This window comes from Elgaria multicarinata, chromosome 5, assembly GCF_023053635.1.
Source record: "Elgaria multicarinata webbii isolate HBS135686 ecotype San Diego chromosome 5, rElgMul1.1.pri, whole genome shotgun sequence".
Classification (NCBI taxonomy): domain Eukaryota; kingdom Metazoa; phylum Chordata; class Lepidosauria; order Squamata; family Anguidae; genus Elgaria; species Elgaria multicarinata.
Genome location: NC_086175.1, coordinates 68,315,697 through 68,332,459, shown reverse-complemented (window position 1 = coordinate 68,332,459; position 16,763 = coordinate 68,315,697).

Sequence of the window (16,763 nt, the reverse complement as noted above, 5' to 3'; positions counted from 1 at the left end):
CCCTGCCTGCTCCCGGGGTTCCCTGTGTGTCATTTGGATGCACAGGGATAATCCCGGGATATAGGCCTGGTCTAGCCATGGCCCATGTTTATGGGCCTTGAGCCCCAAATAAAACCCTTGGGAAGGTACCAAAAATGGGTGGATGCAGAGCTGGAAGTGACCGTGGTCAGGACACTGATTCTCCTTCCCTCCCTCTTTCACACACATCTATCCATTCACAGTACATGTTCTCCTCTTACTGCAGTCCCCCTTTCACAAGCAATCTCATCAAAGGGAATACTGGGGGGGGAGGGGAAATGCTTTGAGTTCAGAATCCCTTCCACCCTTCCATGAAGTCAGAAAAGCACAACACTGGACATTGGAAAGAAGGGAAAGAACACAGAATAACTGATGCTTTAAAAACAGAAAAATACTTAGGAAAAAATAACAACGTATTCCCCTCCTATTTCCACTGTGCTCCCTAATTCTGTGTAGCTAGTTCAGCCTCCCTGTCGCAGCCCTCTGTAATGCTAATCCAGGGGGGGAAAAACACAACAGACTTTGGAATGAAATAATAATAATAATAATAATAATAATAATAATAATAATAATAATAATAATAATAAAGATGTCCTCCTAGGCCTCTTTCATATCATACAAGGAGTTATATAATTAAAATCTGGGGGCTACAAAGTTCAGGAGCAAGATGAAAGCATTTCCACTTTTACAGTGGTTAGTGAAACTGCATTTAGCTTATAACAACAGCAATTTCGATAGTAATGAACGGTTTCAGCTCGCTTTTGGAAGAAGTATAAACCTCGGCATATAAATATCAATAAGTCGTGCTGTCAGTGTCTGATGTGGTTATTCTGTTTTAACATTGCTGCAGTTGTTCTTGCTCAAGCTGGACCTCCCCAAGATATCCTGTTTTCTGAAAAGTTTCCTGCTGTGAGTAACTCAGAGAGATTCCTAATCCGCATCCCTGGGAAGCTGTGCAGTTCAAGAGCGCCATCTTGAGGAACAGTAGAATATGCTGAGGAGCAGCAACATTGACTGAATGAACAGTGATTGGCAAAGGGGGAAGCAGAGCCTCTTAGTAAACAGATGCAAGGGCAATGTATGTTAAGGCACAGAAGATTTCAAGGGACGTCTTGCTGCTTTGTTAGGGGCCGCTGATACAGAAGCTAAGAGATTCACACAGGAGGGACAAGTCATGAAAACCACAATCTGTGAATCCCTATATAGGACCTAGACCCTGGCTCATGTGCTGGTATGAAATGCGTGAAAGGATCTTTAAAAATCACACTGCTAACTACTAGGGATGAATGAATGTCAGTGTCGCTTTCTCCCACGTTCGAAGTTTTTAAATCTCAAGTCCTTACTGTCTCATATATGAAGAAATGTATGATCTTGGATAGTAAATTCTTATCAAAAGCAAAGCAAAATGACATTTTCTCCCATCTGCACCAGCCAAGTTTGATAGGTACAGCTATTCCTAAATAGAGAGGGCTATGTTTTACCTGCCTGCCATATCAAAAATTAGGAGCATTTCTACAAGGGGCTTTTATTGCACAAAGGTGATCGATCACTCATGGAAGTTAGTGTGTCCCTTACATGATGTCATCATCCTCCAGGGCGTCTCCATGTATTTTGACCATTTATCCCGCTTTTAAAGAGATTGGAGATAATGCGGCAAGGAGCATTAATCCAATATATTGGCAGTTTGTAGTGACAGAGTTGTGCTATATGGCAGTGCCATCTAGTGGCTGTACAGTGAAACATATAAAACTTGCAGACAAATTAAGACCCTGAAGGAACCAATCTCAATTCCACAAAGAAACCAGAAACAAATCCCCAAGTAAGTTGCAGGATAAAAAGCAAGGTGTGATGGCAACCTAAGAATCGCTCTGAAGAAATAGATGGCAATTGTAAGTCACCACCACAAACATGGCTGAATGCACACAGATTCAAATTCAGACCCTTAAGAGCTAAGGACTCAAAGCATTGGCCCTGGATGGACAAATCTGCCAGTATCAGGCTAGAGTACACACAACGTTATGTTAAATGCATATTGAATATCTGATCCTAATGTTTTGTTACGTTATTGTAAGTGCATGGGCCCCTGAACCCAATCAGGATTACTACACCCTGGTAGAGAAGGTTAAACCTTCCCACCTACCTAGAGTAAAACAACAACAACAACAACCTCAATTGGCATCAATGGTGGATCTTTCTTTCTTTCTTTCTTTCTTTCTTTCTTTCTTTCTTTCATCCCCATGTGTGTATATGGAGGGGCGGCTTGGTGGGAAGGTTTAACACACAGTCCTACACATGCACAATGATCCTAATCCAGATCAGGGACCCACGTACCTACACTAATGTAAAACAGAAGAAGTTAGGATCAGGTACATGCTATGTGTTAAATGTAGTATGCAATTTAACCTGCAGTTTCTCCCACACTCATTTTTTTTTTAATTATTTCAAGTTCTTTCTATATCATTTTTGAAGAAGCCTGAGAATGTGAGTAAAGTGCATATCAAGCAACGAACTGAAAGGCATTCTCACCCATCCCTAGTTAAGACATAGACTATTCTTGTTTATATGTCAACATGAGGGCTGGAATTAGGGGCAGGCAACCCAAGCAACTCCCTGGGGCACTGGGCTTGGGGGGAATGGCTAGCCCAGCCTATCTACTCAAGAACAACAAGATCATACAAAAACAGCTCCTGTTCACGTAGAAAGCTGGTGTCAGGAGCCACTGGGGCCAAGACAAGGGACCTCTGATACTCTTTACAGTTGACCTGTGTGGTGAGCCATGAAAACTGGAGCTCAGAACATCTTCCTGGCGATGGCAGTCCACTCAGGCTCTGGACCTGCTCAGTGAGACTAGCCATTGGGTCCCTCCTGGACTGGAGGAAAGGCTATAAAAAGCTTCCTTTTGTGATTGGGACATTGCCTGAACCACAAGATCTTCCTAGCTCTGATTCCCTACAGCTCAGTCCAGAGAACTAGCAACATTAACTTGTGTGCCCTGTATTCCATTTATTATTGTTGTTATTATTATTATTATTATTAATATTATTATTAATAATAATAATAATAATAATCTCTTTTCTTGCTCATGGCGGTTTTTCTAAACAGACATGACAGGCCTTGCCAAGTCATGCTGTCTTTTACTGATTCAGGAATTTTCTGACTATTGAGCATGTTTTAAGTATGACTGCTTTGTGGATGTATTTTGGTAGGTCCAGTTTCTGAAGGTTTTATTTTTATTTTTTGATGTGATGCAGGAATAACAGAATAATTGTGACCTTTTCCTGTTGCCATAGTTCTTTAACCTCCATAGTCAGTGGTGTGTATTATTCTCTCTTTCCCTCTTCCTTTTCTACAACATTTTTGTCCTGAGGTACTGTTATGTCGATGAGGTAAGCGGTTCCCCCCCTTTTTTGTCTACAACTATTATGTCTGGACAATTGCAAGGTATTGTCTTGTCCATGTGAATTGTTCTTTCCCAGTATATTTTATGATCTGCATTTTCCAAGATTTTTTGGGGGGAGTATGTATAACATGGTGTAGGTTATGTGATGAGGTTGAATTTGATGACCAGTTGGTGAATTATTTTTGCAGCTGTATTGTGTCTAGTCCATTCCTGCCAGAATTTTACAGCCTCCTGTTACATGGTATATTGTTTCTTGGGACTGATAACATTTCTTACATGAGTCTGTTGTTACACTGTTATCTTTTATTATGTATTTTTGGTAGTTCTTGGTTGCTATAACTTGGTCCTGTATGACTGCTGCTTTTAATTAATTAATTAATTATTAATGGGAAGATGAAATTTAGAACATGAGCCCATTTGAGTGATTGAGCCATGCATACAAATGAATTGCTTCATATACTAGGGCTGCATGTATCAAATTTGTGAAACTGTGGCTACTCAAATGCAATTTTAAAAAGTAAGGTATTAAGAAGTTTAACAAACAGAAGGGGGAGGTGGCACCAAGGATGTTCCTTGCCTGGGCACCATCTTGGTGCATCATTAGACCAGGGCGGGGGGATCGTGTTTCCTTAACATTGCTCACCCCCCCCCCCGCTTCTGACCCATGACACTTCCTCTTTATTCACACAGGGGAAGAAAGAGGAAACAAACAATACTACACGGCCCATTCAGTGGATGCTTTTATCGCACCACTTTTCCTGCACACAGCAGGAAATGGCGGCACATTCTGTTTCAAAATAATAATAATCGGATTTAAAGGGGTCTATTTTGTTACGGAAAGAAGGCAAGGAGCAGGAGATGCATGGGAGGTGGATGTTGTCATCAAAAGGACCTGTGAACATCTGTAAGTGAGAAGTAACGAGTGTGCAATAAAATGCTCATCTGATGAGTGTCCTAGTGTAGGCTCAGGAGACCTATATATGGACCACCTTTGAGAAAGCCTGTCTTCAGGAATCAGGCAAATGCACAGACGTCTTCATAGAATAGCAATCTTTATTCCAACTACAGTGCAACCTAGGACATAGGGAATAAGAGGTACGGCCTGTGGGCAGTCTGCATCCAGTCCCAGTCCTTACCTCTGATGGGAGATTGGAGATAAGGGATTTCCCCTCCTTTCTCCCCAAATCTTCTGCCCTTTTCCAAATGTGTCCATCCAATTGTCCCTGCTACGAATGGAGGCATTTTGGAAGCTTGATGTGCAGTGAGGGAGGTGTGTGAGAGAGGGGGGGGAGGGAGAGAGGGAGGGAGGGATGCCCCACGGGGTTTCAGGAGAGCCAGGAAGTGGCCTTTGTAAAGATACCACGACACAGACTACAGCTGGAGTATGCAGGATGCAGCTGTATTATAAAGGAGATAGAATGGTGGTGTGGCTGACTCTCCTCCTTCTGCCCCCCTCCCCTCAAGGCTATCCTCTAGCTTACCTGACCCTCACTTTCCCCATCAGTGAGCCTTGGGAGAATGCATCCTTGATGCATGCTCTCATTCTTAGCTGCCTCCCACTCTCATGCTCCCTCTCTCACCTGTAATTCTTATCCCCACATTTCTACCTACACACACACACACACCTGTTCCAGACATATGGGCACTTCACCTCTCCCTTCCTTACCCTACGCCTCCTTTATGCACACCCTGTTTGTGGCCAGGCTTCACTGCCACAAGGGTAATGTAATAATAAACATCAATAGAAGCCCTTCTCCCCTGCTTGCCACCAAGGATAGTTAAGCTGGTGGGTACAAGGGAGAGGGCCTTTTCAGTGGTGGCACCACACCTCTGAACCCAGCTTCCACCAAAGGTTCATCAGGCTCCTTATTTGCAGATCTTCAGGAAGGCTATGAAGACTTACCTGTTGTTGTTGTTGTTGTTGTTGTTGTTTTCTGCAGGTGGCAGTTTTATTGGCGTTATCTGTTTTTATAACATTTTTATTGAATATTTAATTTTTGATCTTCTATTCTATTTGTTTTGTATTGGTTTATATGGTTTTTAACTTGTACACTGCCTTGAGGGGGTTGTACCATAAAACGCAACCTCAAAAACGCATTAATTAATTAATTAACCAATTAAATATTAACATTAATACCCTTGTGACTGGAGATGGTAATGTAGAAAAAAAGCCTTTGTCTATTGGCATTATTGTTGTTGTTGTTGTTGTTGTTGTTGTTGTTGTTATTATTATTATTATTATTATTATTATTATAAAGCAGTGAAGTCCCAATTGGAGCAGGTAGCACTCAACCAAATATGAATGAGAGGAGAATCTAAGAACAATTTATCACTCTCCATATATAAACCACCACGTAATAATTTGTTGCAACTGATAAAACAGTTCCTGAAAATGTTTTTGAAGGAAAATAAACATAGCCTTTGTACAAAATGTTTCTTCAAGAAAGACACCCAATTATTTTGTTAAAATGTTTCTCATTAGCAACAGCTGTTCCTCAAAAGGCTGGTAAAGTAGCATCAATCAACTGACATCAGAGAACATGTTATCTAGTTAGTGGTAATTTTCTTTTTATAAAGGGCAAACTCTTAAGTGAAAACATTTGCTTTTGAGGCCTTAAATGTGCACAGACAAACGCTGTTTCAATAAATAAAAACAAATAACAAGTATTAGGAAAGGAAACAGGTATAAAGTAAGCTTCTTCCACTGCTAAAAATAGACTTGTACATGGGTTTTTTTTTAAAAAAAAACAAATAATTTCTCTACTGCTTTTCCTTTCCTTTTAAATAAAAATCCAATAGCGGTTTGCAAGATGAAACCATGGTAACATACAATAAAATCAATACATCTCATTATAATAACCCGTGGTGGCTAGCAATGCTAACAATCAGGGAAATTATTATTATTATTATTACTATTATTATTACTATTACTATTACTATTATTATTATTTATATAGCACCATCAATGTACATGGTGCTGTACATAGTAAAAGAATAAAACAGCAACGCCCTGCCACATAGGCTTACATACTAATAAATGTCTGGGCAAACAAATGTACCTTCTGTTGTAGTGCAAACAATGGGAGCCCACCTGATCCCACTGGAGAGATCATTCCACTCAGTGGCCCTCCTCTGCACCATGGCTGAATGAAGCCCAGTAGGCTACAATATGGTGGATCTTGAAGAACCATTTTTCTTCATTTCTGGCAGTTTTCTAGGAAGACTGTGAAAGTTCTTATCTTAAATGTTGTTAAAATGCCAATGAGCATTGACCATCAGTTTTCTTTTAAAACAGGAACACAAAATCTCATTTCCTTATTGATATTGATTTATTATTAAAAAAAAAATACATCCTTTTCTATGCTTTGCCCACTGACATTTAAGCACAAAGGGACATCCAATATTGAAATAGATTACTGACTGAACTCCTCATTGTATTCTCCAATAACCGTAAGTGCTAATTAATGAATATAACTTCTTCCTGCAAAAACAAGAACAAAAAGAACGACAACTCAAATTGAATCAATATATATCTTGTAACAAAGTGACACTATTTCTCATAGCAGAGCCAGAGCCAAACGAACAACCAGAAAACTGAAACTAAAAAGGGCAGATCTGAAACAGAAACTAATACAGAGGTGGAGAAGGAGTATTAAAACGTGATCTGATTTAGCAAAGCAGCTACATTTGAAGTAGTCTGATAACAGGACTGTCTGAAAGTATCAACCTGATGAGTCCATCATAAGATGGATATAGGAAGAAAAATATCCAAGAAACCAGAAGCAGCAAATATCCAGTTTGCAAAATCTTCCTCTGATTGTGCTTGGGAGCTGTAAAATAAAATAGAAAGACAGATAACTAATAGAACTACTTAGAATGCTATTGGTTGTTCACTTCATCTCTTTGTAGAAAGGAGTGTTGGCCAAGGCGAGGTGTGAGTGGGACTCTGACTAGTCATGCATTATTCCAGAACTCTCCAGATGGCCATATTCCTTTCACTTCATCACACAATCACCATCTTCATTGTGTGGATGAGTTTTTGACTAAAGCTCATGTTTATTTGTTGCTATCTTTCTGCCATAACATGTCCACATTCCTCTCCAGACACCACTGTGGCAAATAGTGAAAAAGGTCATGGCATCAAGATTGATATGTTATCCATTCACTCAACTTTCACACTATCAAAATTAGCCTTGAACTTGTAGTTTCAGGCTGCTTAAATCTCTAGATTTAAAATTGTATTGTCAAATTTTTCCAACACTGATACGGCTCCAGGGCTGATTTCATTCTGTATATATTCATTTACTGGATGACAATCATGACCAAATGATGATAGGTCATTTGTGGACAGTCACATTAAAATGGCCAGTTCCTTCATTATTAACAAGTAAGAATCACACAATCTCCCTTTTCTTGGCCGGTTTGAGGTGTAGAAGGAATTTTCAGCTTGCAAAATTTGAGGCGGCTACTATGACAGCCATTACCCAGTCTGTCAGATGTGAGAACCAAATCAGCAAATGTAGAGAGAGTTACTTATAATCAACTCTATTTTTACTCAACACATCCTACAAGAACTCAGTATAGCTCACTCCCCCTCCCATTTTATTCTCACATCAGCTTTGTGAGCTGGACTAAGCTGAGAGTGTGTGACTGGCCCCAGTTCATCAAGTTACCTTTACAGCTGAGTAAAGAGCAGGGATTTGAATCCAGGCCACCTAGTCTAACTTTCTATTCACTAAAGCACACCAGCTTTCCTGGCATTCACAACAGGAAAAGGGAAGTGATTCTGTCCATCAAAGGGTTCTTGGACTATGAAAAGGGTTTGATTTAATTTATGACAGTCAGGACAACCTTTTTTGGGGGGCCTGGGGACCAAATTCCAATTTGGGAAGGGCATTGGGGGCTATGTTCCAGCAGCGGGTGGGGCAAAGGGCCAAGGACAGATTGCGTGGGGCTAAACAAAGTGAGTGGGGCCAGATGTAATTCCTAGCAATTTTGGACATTTTCCCACCAAACATAAAAGCCACAGCTCAATTCCGTGCATGCTTACTCAGGAGAAATGCCACAGTGCAACAGCTTTCATGGCTGCAAAGCACAGATCAGTTCTATCAAGGGTATTTAAGAGCAGAGTATTTAAAGTTTAAATGCCTTTAATTGCCCTCTTATCTCCAATCACTATCAGTAGAAGATGCTTGCGAGGGTGGATGGGGAACTCCTTGGCATGGGGTGCCTCTGGCCTTCAGGCTGGAATTTCCCCATCCCTGATCTATAGGAAATAATACCTTGTGACATTTTTCATACTTGCTTTTGTCATGGCCTGGTTTCATACTCTCCTATCAATGGGCTTCTTTAAACAAGTGATTTATGCCACACTCATGACTGGCCACTCATGGAAGTTTGCGGGTTATTTTGATGATGTTGTGAGCCTCCAGCGTGTCTCCTGTTCCTTCCCTCCATTATTCCACTTAAAAACAAACATTGAAAAACCTGATTCTTCTGAAATATATTGGGATTTTTTGCCATGTGCACTCAAAGTTGTACTGCATATCACTCACGAGGGGATGCTGTCCCATTGAACTATATGAGCTTGGAAGTTTTAATTTGCAGAACATGTGGTCGCTGCTGTCTTCCCGTGTAATTTAGCTCATTTCAAAATGGAAGAGAACGTGATTCCCCTTTAATCTAAAGAGCTTCAATGTCAAAAAGGCATATAAGAGAGCAGACAAAAGGCATGAAGCAACAGTAATAGCAAGAAGTTCAATGTTCAACTTGAAGGAGCAAAGCATTTAGGCTGTTGTGACAACATTATGTAATCTCCCACAAGCATGGGCATGTAGTTTAGCCACAAGGACCATCCCTTGTCATAAAATATTAAGAGTTCCATCTCCCATTGTTCTTGAAGTTTGATCTCATAATCCCTTGAGTCACACCATGGAACTATGGTTTGCTTGCATAAATATTTGGCAGGTTCTTCTCTTGAATACTTGTCAGAACTGAATGCCTTCAGTGTTTTCCATGAGTTAGCAAAAGAGAGTACCAGAAAACACTACCACAAACGCATACTATTCTGACATGTCGCACAATGGAGAGAGAAGGGTTTGACTGAAGTTTTAATTACAAACATGCTTTGCAGAGAGGGGGATCCCTTGGTCCATTTTATGCATTTAATCTCTCTTCCTCTCTTTCTTTGTTGTCTGTTGCTGCAGGGAAATTAAGCCTTGCTCTGAGGGTAAATAAAGCATCACACAAATATCCAGGGACTCCAAAGTTAGAATTTCAATTTAAAACAGGAATACTTTGATTATAGTTAAAACTCACCATGAAGAACAAATTAAGATCTACGCTAGCTAGTTTGTCTTCCTCATGTTTCACATGCAATTGCATGGATGCTGGGAATTTGTAGGTCCTGATTGAATCTTGCTATTCTCTCTTCCTTGCTGCTGCTGCTGCCTTTACCCAAATTTCTAAGAGGCAGATCCACTCAGTAGCTCAGGATTCCCCAATGCAGCACCCATGGGCACCATGGCGCCTGTGGAGACCTCCAACAGCACCTATGAAGCTCTCCCCTCCTTGCCCCCTTCAAAATAAAAGGTTGGAAAATGTTAGGGCAGTCTTCTTTCTGTCCTTTTTAGCCTTGCTCTTTCTCTCCCCTCTCCCCCTTTGCCTTGTGATTTCCCCCCACCCTCCCAGCCTCTAGCCTTGCTATTTCTCTCCCCACAACCACCTCTTGACTAACCAGGCCACCATGGCAGACATTTTGTGTCTAGTGATTTTTTAAAAGGAAAAAAACCCTGGTCTGTACAGTGGTAGGAGGATGGCAACAAGGGAGAGGACCTTTTCAGTGGTGGCCCCCCGACTGTGGAATGATCTTCCCGATGAGGCTCGCCTGGCGCCAACATTGTTATCTTTTCGGCGCCAGGTCAAGACTTTTCTCTTCTCCTAGGCATTTTAACAGCATTTAACAACATTAAGTTCATTTTTAATGGACCCTAGAATTGTTGTTTTTAAATGGATACTGTTGTTTTTATACTGTTTTTTATGTTTTTGATGGTTTTTAAATTTTGTATACTTCTGTTTACTATTTTTAATTGTTGTAAACCACCCAGAGAGCTTCGGCTGTGGGGCGGTATATAAATGTAATAAAATAAATAAATAAATAAATAAATAATTCACATGCATAGTGTGCATCGCTGCAACACACCTGTGCATTGTGTGTGTGTGCGCGCATGCGCACGTCTTGTTGCTTAGTGTCACATTTGATGACATTTGGAAGCGTATAAAGAGTGGGGGAACATCTGAAGTACTGGCCATTTGACAACAGTAATGCAGAAGAGTATTATATTCAAGCTTCATACAAAAGTCAATAAAAAGTGGCCGGCCAAGGTTTAGACTTTATAGTGGAAAATGTTAATATATCATTCTCTGTAATGAAATGTAAAAATAAAAAACTTCCTAACAGTAAAAGCTGTTCAGCAGTGGAACAGATGGCTTCTGGAGGTGGTAGGTTCTCCATTGCTGGAAGTATTTAAGGAGAGGCTGGTTGGCCATCTGTCGGGGATGCTGTAGCTGCACCCTGCAGTGCATATCCTGCACTGACGGTGGGGTTGGAGTAGATCAGGGCAGGCTGGTGGCTCCAATATCAGTGGGGCTTCACAACTTGGATAGCTCCTTTAGAGATCTGACCAAAACCCAGAGCAGATTCACCACCCCATTGACATCAGAGCCAACAGCCTCCACCAAATCAGAGGTAGGCAATGTGGTCAGCATGGGCATCAAAGCACCCCTGGACACTTTTTTTTGCTCCCTCCAAGTTGCCCTATTCTTACCACATTTTGATGATAACAACAACAACAACAACAACAACTTCTTTCTTACCAGAAGCCAGGATCGCTATGAATTAGGTTTTTGTTGGTTTTGAAAACTCTGAGTTCAAAGGAGTTGTTCAGTGCATTAAGGCTCAGACCCCACCTAAGTCTTTTGGGCAGGTTACTTGTCCTTTGCCACACCTCCCACAGCCACCATTTTATAGTGGAGCCCAGGACAGCTTTTAAAATTGCCAAATATGCCACAGCTGAAAAGGGTCCCTTGTCCCTGGACTAGATGATCTTTGAGGCCCCTTCCAACTTTATGATTCTATAAGTTTATTGATTTGGTAGGTTATTTTGTAAAGGGAAAATAGGTTTGGACTTGTGCTTTTTTAATAATAAAAAAAGGAGAGAAAAGACGGTGTATGGTGTGGGGGTTTAGGGTATGACTGACTTTAACTTGTCATATTTATTTATTTATTTATTTATTTATTACATTTTTATACCGCCCAATAGCCAAAGCTTTCTGGGCGGTTCACAAAAATTAAAACCATAATAAAACAACCAACATGTTAAAAGCACAATTACAAAATACAGTATAAAAAGCACAACCAATATAAAACCACGCAGCAAAATTGATATAAGATTAAAATACAGAGTTAGAACAGTAAAATTTAAATTTAAGTTAAAATTAAGTGTTAAAATAGGGTGACCATATTTGGGAAACCAAAAAAGAGGACACCTAGTGTGTGTGTGGGGAAGCAGCTTTCTGAGTCCTGCAGAAAGTACGTTATTCCCCCGCCACCTTAAAGAACCCGATTGGAGTGGAGGAGGGGAAAGGATTTCATTCTGCACCACCACCACCCACTCCAATTGGGACCTTTTCTATAATGTCCACGAATGACCCACTTTCCCCTTTAAGACCTCAATTGGAGCTTGGGGTGGGGGAATGATGTGCCTCAAGAAAGCATGTCACTCCCGCCTGCCATGCTAATGGCAGCCTTAAAGGGGAAGGTGTGTCATTCCAGGACATTATTGAAAATTATAGAAAATCCCCCCTGACACTATAGAAAGAACAAAAACCAGGACAAATCTGGGGAAATCCTGACAGTTGGTCACCCTAGTTAAAATACTGAGAGAATAAAAAGTAACGTGACATATGTAACGTGACAAAGAGTATGTTTCCATCTGGAGTGAAAAGGGCTCTTGGTAGAGGTGAGAACTTCCCAAGTGCCACTTTGAGGCCAATATGTGGCCGACTTCTCCTTACAATGGTAACTCTAAGTAGAACATCTTTCTTCTCAGAGCTCAATAATTTTGTCCCTGGTCTTTGTCTCATTGTGTTTTGTGGAGTGCTTAAATAAATTCAAGGCGGCTTTTCCATTGGGGATCAGGCCGGCTGCTGTGCTGCGCTCATACTTCCTGACACAAAGGTTTCATGTAGCTTTGCTCCAAGAAGGCCCAAGCTAAGGATGCTACTTTGGGTATTTTCTGGCCCTTATCATAACACTGAAAACTTCACATGACTTCTAGAAGGATTTCTTTGCTTTATTTTTGAAATGTTGGTGAACACGTTGTGGAGAGAAGCAGTGACATCTGCAGAGTGTGTCTTTGGCAGGGAGAGGAAAAGGGCTGCATAAGGAGCATCTGGGGTGCAAAAAGAGCCTCCATAATTTTAGGGGTTATGTTCACGGCGCCGGGTTGGTGCTGCCGTACGTTTCCTCTTCTGGGGCAGGCATAATGTTTAGCTCAAAATGTTTAACCACCGTGGTTTAGCATGTCATCTGAACAGTCTTAGTGCGCATGTCATTCCTAACCATGGTGGCTACAAAACCACGGTTTAAAAACACACTATTCAGCACTGGTTAGGCCTCATCTTGAGTACTGTATCTAGCTCTGGGCACCACACTTCAAGAAGGATGCAGACAAGCTGGAGGAGTTCAGGGGAGGGCAACGGAGATGATCAGGTGCCTGGATACAAAGCCCTATGAGGAGAGACTGAAAGAACTGGGCCTGTTTAGCCTGGAGAAGAGAAGACTGAGGGGAGGCATGGTAGCGTTCTTCAAATACTTGAAAGGTTGCCACACAGAAGAGGGCCAGGATCTCTTCTCGATCCTCCCAAAGTAGATCCCAGCACAGGGTAGGCATGGGAATACAGGACAGGGGGCGGGCTTGACAAGTCCCAGATGAGAGTTTAGTAATTGCTGCCATGGTGAGATTAAAGTCTGGGGAACAAAAGTATAATGCATAACACACACACACACACACACACACACACACACACACACACACACACACACACACATATATATATATATATATATATATATATATATATATATATATATCATAAATTCAATGAACTGTAGCAGTGCAGTTACGCAGCTACAGGCTTTCAAAGCTACAACATTGTGCAGAGCTGCCAGAAAACTAAAACAAAAAATCTGAGCTGCCTTATGGCTGAGGATGGGGCGGAGGGATGGCCGTGCTGCTGTCCCAGGCCCAGCTGCCTAGGATGGACAGCGAAATCCAAGCTGCCAGATCTCATGGTGGAGGATGGCCACGCTGCAGCTGGCCCAGGCCAAAGCCCCCACTCAGCCCTTGGTGCACGTGCCTCCCCCTGCGCATGTCCAGAGTTGCCCTCCTTGCGACCCCTGCATAGGAAATGCCCACCCCCAGCTGTCCCTGGCAGACGCAGGCCCACCCCTCCCAGGGCTGCCTCCTGCCACCTCTTCCCACAGAGGGCCTTGTGTGGTCTCAGGCCCAGGCCCCAGCCTCCCAGGCCAGACAACAGAGCCACCCGCTGCCCACGCCACGCAGCTGAAGATCAGATGGGGTGGGATGGCTGCGCTCCTGGCCACCTACCTTTCTGGTGCTGCTGCTGCTGGTTGTCGTCGTCCAACACCTGCTGCCACCGTCGCTCCCACTGTTCCTGCACTGGCTGCTGCTTCTGCACAGAATGCCGGGTCTTCAATGTGCTCTAAATCATGCAAGATCTCGGCTGGTCCTGGGAAGTCTCACGAGACTTCTGATTTCCTGGTGAAGAAGGTCAGGTCGGGCCAATGGGGAAAAGAAGGCCTACACGAACCGCAGGGCCGGGCACCCCCATTTTACCGGTGAGTTTGCCCTCAACTCCAGTTAGTCAGGTTGCGTTTCTTTTCCCGGAGGAGTCCGGACTTCTCCAGTGGGTATAGTCACACTAGTATAGACGCCCCCGTACATCCCTTCTCAGGTGTTAACTGTTGATGAGCCATTTGAAGGCCATTTAAATATGCTTTGGACTGGACAGCCCTTCAAATAAAGGACAGCTTCAAGTAGAAGACTGTCATCTGTAAATTAACTCTCTCTCTCTCTCTCTCTCTCTCTCTCCAGTAGTACTGTGGGGAGGGAACCATGAAAAAGCAGCTCCTAGCACTCTGTTGTTTCGTTTAAGAAGGTCTCAGTCTGCTATATGCCAGAAGTTAAGTCACGAAGGAAAAACTGTAAGCCTGTAATTTTTATTTTTAGATCTTTTGAACTGTTGGCCCACTGCTGAGCCTATAGCTCCAAGAAAAACATCAAGGGAACATCATTTCCTCTGGGATAATGCACTTTTTATTTTTTAAAGAAACATTTCTTCATTCTAGACAGAAGAGGATTTTTTGTTCCTTTTTTTTTTTGCTTTGGAAAGGACCTGTTTGTTAGCTGCTTTGACAATGAAAATTTATTTCGGATATTTAGATACCTCCCTTAAACCATGTTCTCAGGGTGGCTAACAATCAAATGCAAAAACTGAAAAGAGAAAATAAAAAACAACTCAAAAACCTAAAATACAAAATGCAAAATTAAAATACAAATCCATACAAATGAGATTAAGCTGTCAATAATGAAAGGGGAAAAAAGATTAAAAGACCTAGGGAAATAAAATAGCCTTTCCCTAGAGCATGGAAGACAGCATGGAAGGGACCCAGCAAGCCTCTCTGAGGAAGGCATTCCATTGGCAGGGTGCCATTACTGGTAGAAGGCCCTTTTCCCCACAGCCATGTGCTGCATCCCAGCTGGTGTGAACATACAGAGAAGAGCCTCTCATTATGAGCTTAATGACCAGGGAGATGCAGAGCTCCATCCAACGAGCGTTTTATTGCATGCTCGTTACTGGGCACTCATGGATTTCTTGGAGGTCCCTCAGATGATGTTGTCTGCCTCCTGTGCCCCTTCTGGCCTTCCTTCCTGCTGTGTGTGGGAGAAGCAGCATGGCTGAATGGGCCTCGTGCTCCATGTTTACTTCCCATTTTCAAACAGGAAGTAACTGAGCGACGATGGAGAAGCGATGGTAGCCAGCATTTCTTCCTTGGTGTGATGGAGCTTATAGGCAGAGACAACTATCCTTTATTGGGCATGATTTGTATATAATACAATAGGAACTTGTTGGCTGAACTCTAGGCAGGACTTGGGTCAGGCCCAGTATTAAAGATAGCATTTGCTGAGGGCCCACATCCCAGCAGAGGCCCACCTTCAAGAGCCTGCTGGATTTGTTTCTCATCTTCATCATTGCAACTTGCTTATTTACCTACCTTTTGCTCTGGCCCAGACAATGGTGGTGGTGGTGAGGAGCAGCAGTAGATACCACTGCCTACTTGCTCACTGGCTCTCTGCATGCCAAGCAAGCAAATGGTAGCAATAATGACATGGAGAAGCAATAGCAGCTGGTGACAGAGAAGGGGGCCATTGAGGGTGCCTCACCTAAGGACTTTCAGAGACCTGAAGCTGGCACCCACTTGGGCAGCCATCTTCACTTTCTGTGCCCTGCCTACAGAGAAGCTAGTGGAGGACTACTTTTGTTGACACTTAAAAAGGAGAGAGGGAGTGAGTTGCTCCTCCTACTTTGCTGGAATGATGAGCACTATGTGTGTCTACAAGTATGTCCCATTGGGGCATAGTCCCAGGTAAGTGTGCTTAGGACTGCAACCTCAATGCTGGATCCGGTGTCATGTGCACATATTTCGGCTGGTGCAATGGAACTTCTGCTAGTGTGGTGGGACTTCCCTGTCCACTCCTCCCCCTGCAGCCCCACCCCATACCCCAGATCTGCTCTGGAGGGTCCCCCAACCATCCAGAGCATATTTAGGAGGCAGACAAAGAGCTGACGGGGGAAATCCATTCCGCTAGCAGATGACCAGCATTAGATCCAATCCACTGTGATTTAATTATTATGTATGCAGGTGTTATTACTACTATGATAGGAGGCTTATACTGTATGGTTATTGGCATTTAATGAAGTATACTTGACAATGTTTAGTGCACACCCTTTCTCAAAATGAAATCAAAATGATTAATTACAAGTAAAACATAGCACCACAAACCACTTTTAAAACTGTGATTTAAAACCACAGATCTGCATTCATACTTCAACTTAAATATCTAAAAGTGTGTTGGAATGAAAAAGTCTTCATTTGTCTCCAAAGGGCTTTTGGCAGGTGTTTTAGTAACATGAGCATCAATGGGATGGAATTCCACAGAATCCGTGTCACAACAGAGAAGGCTTTGCTTCACAGTCTTCC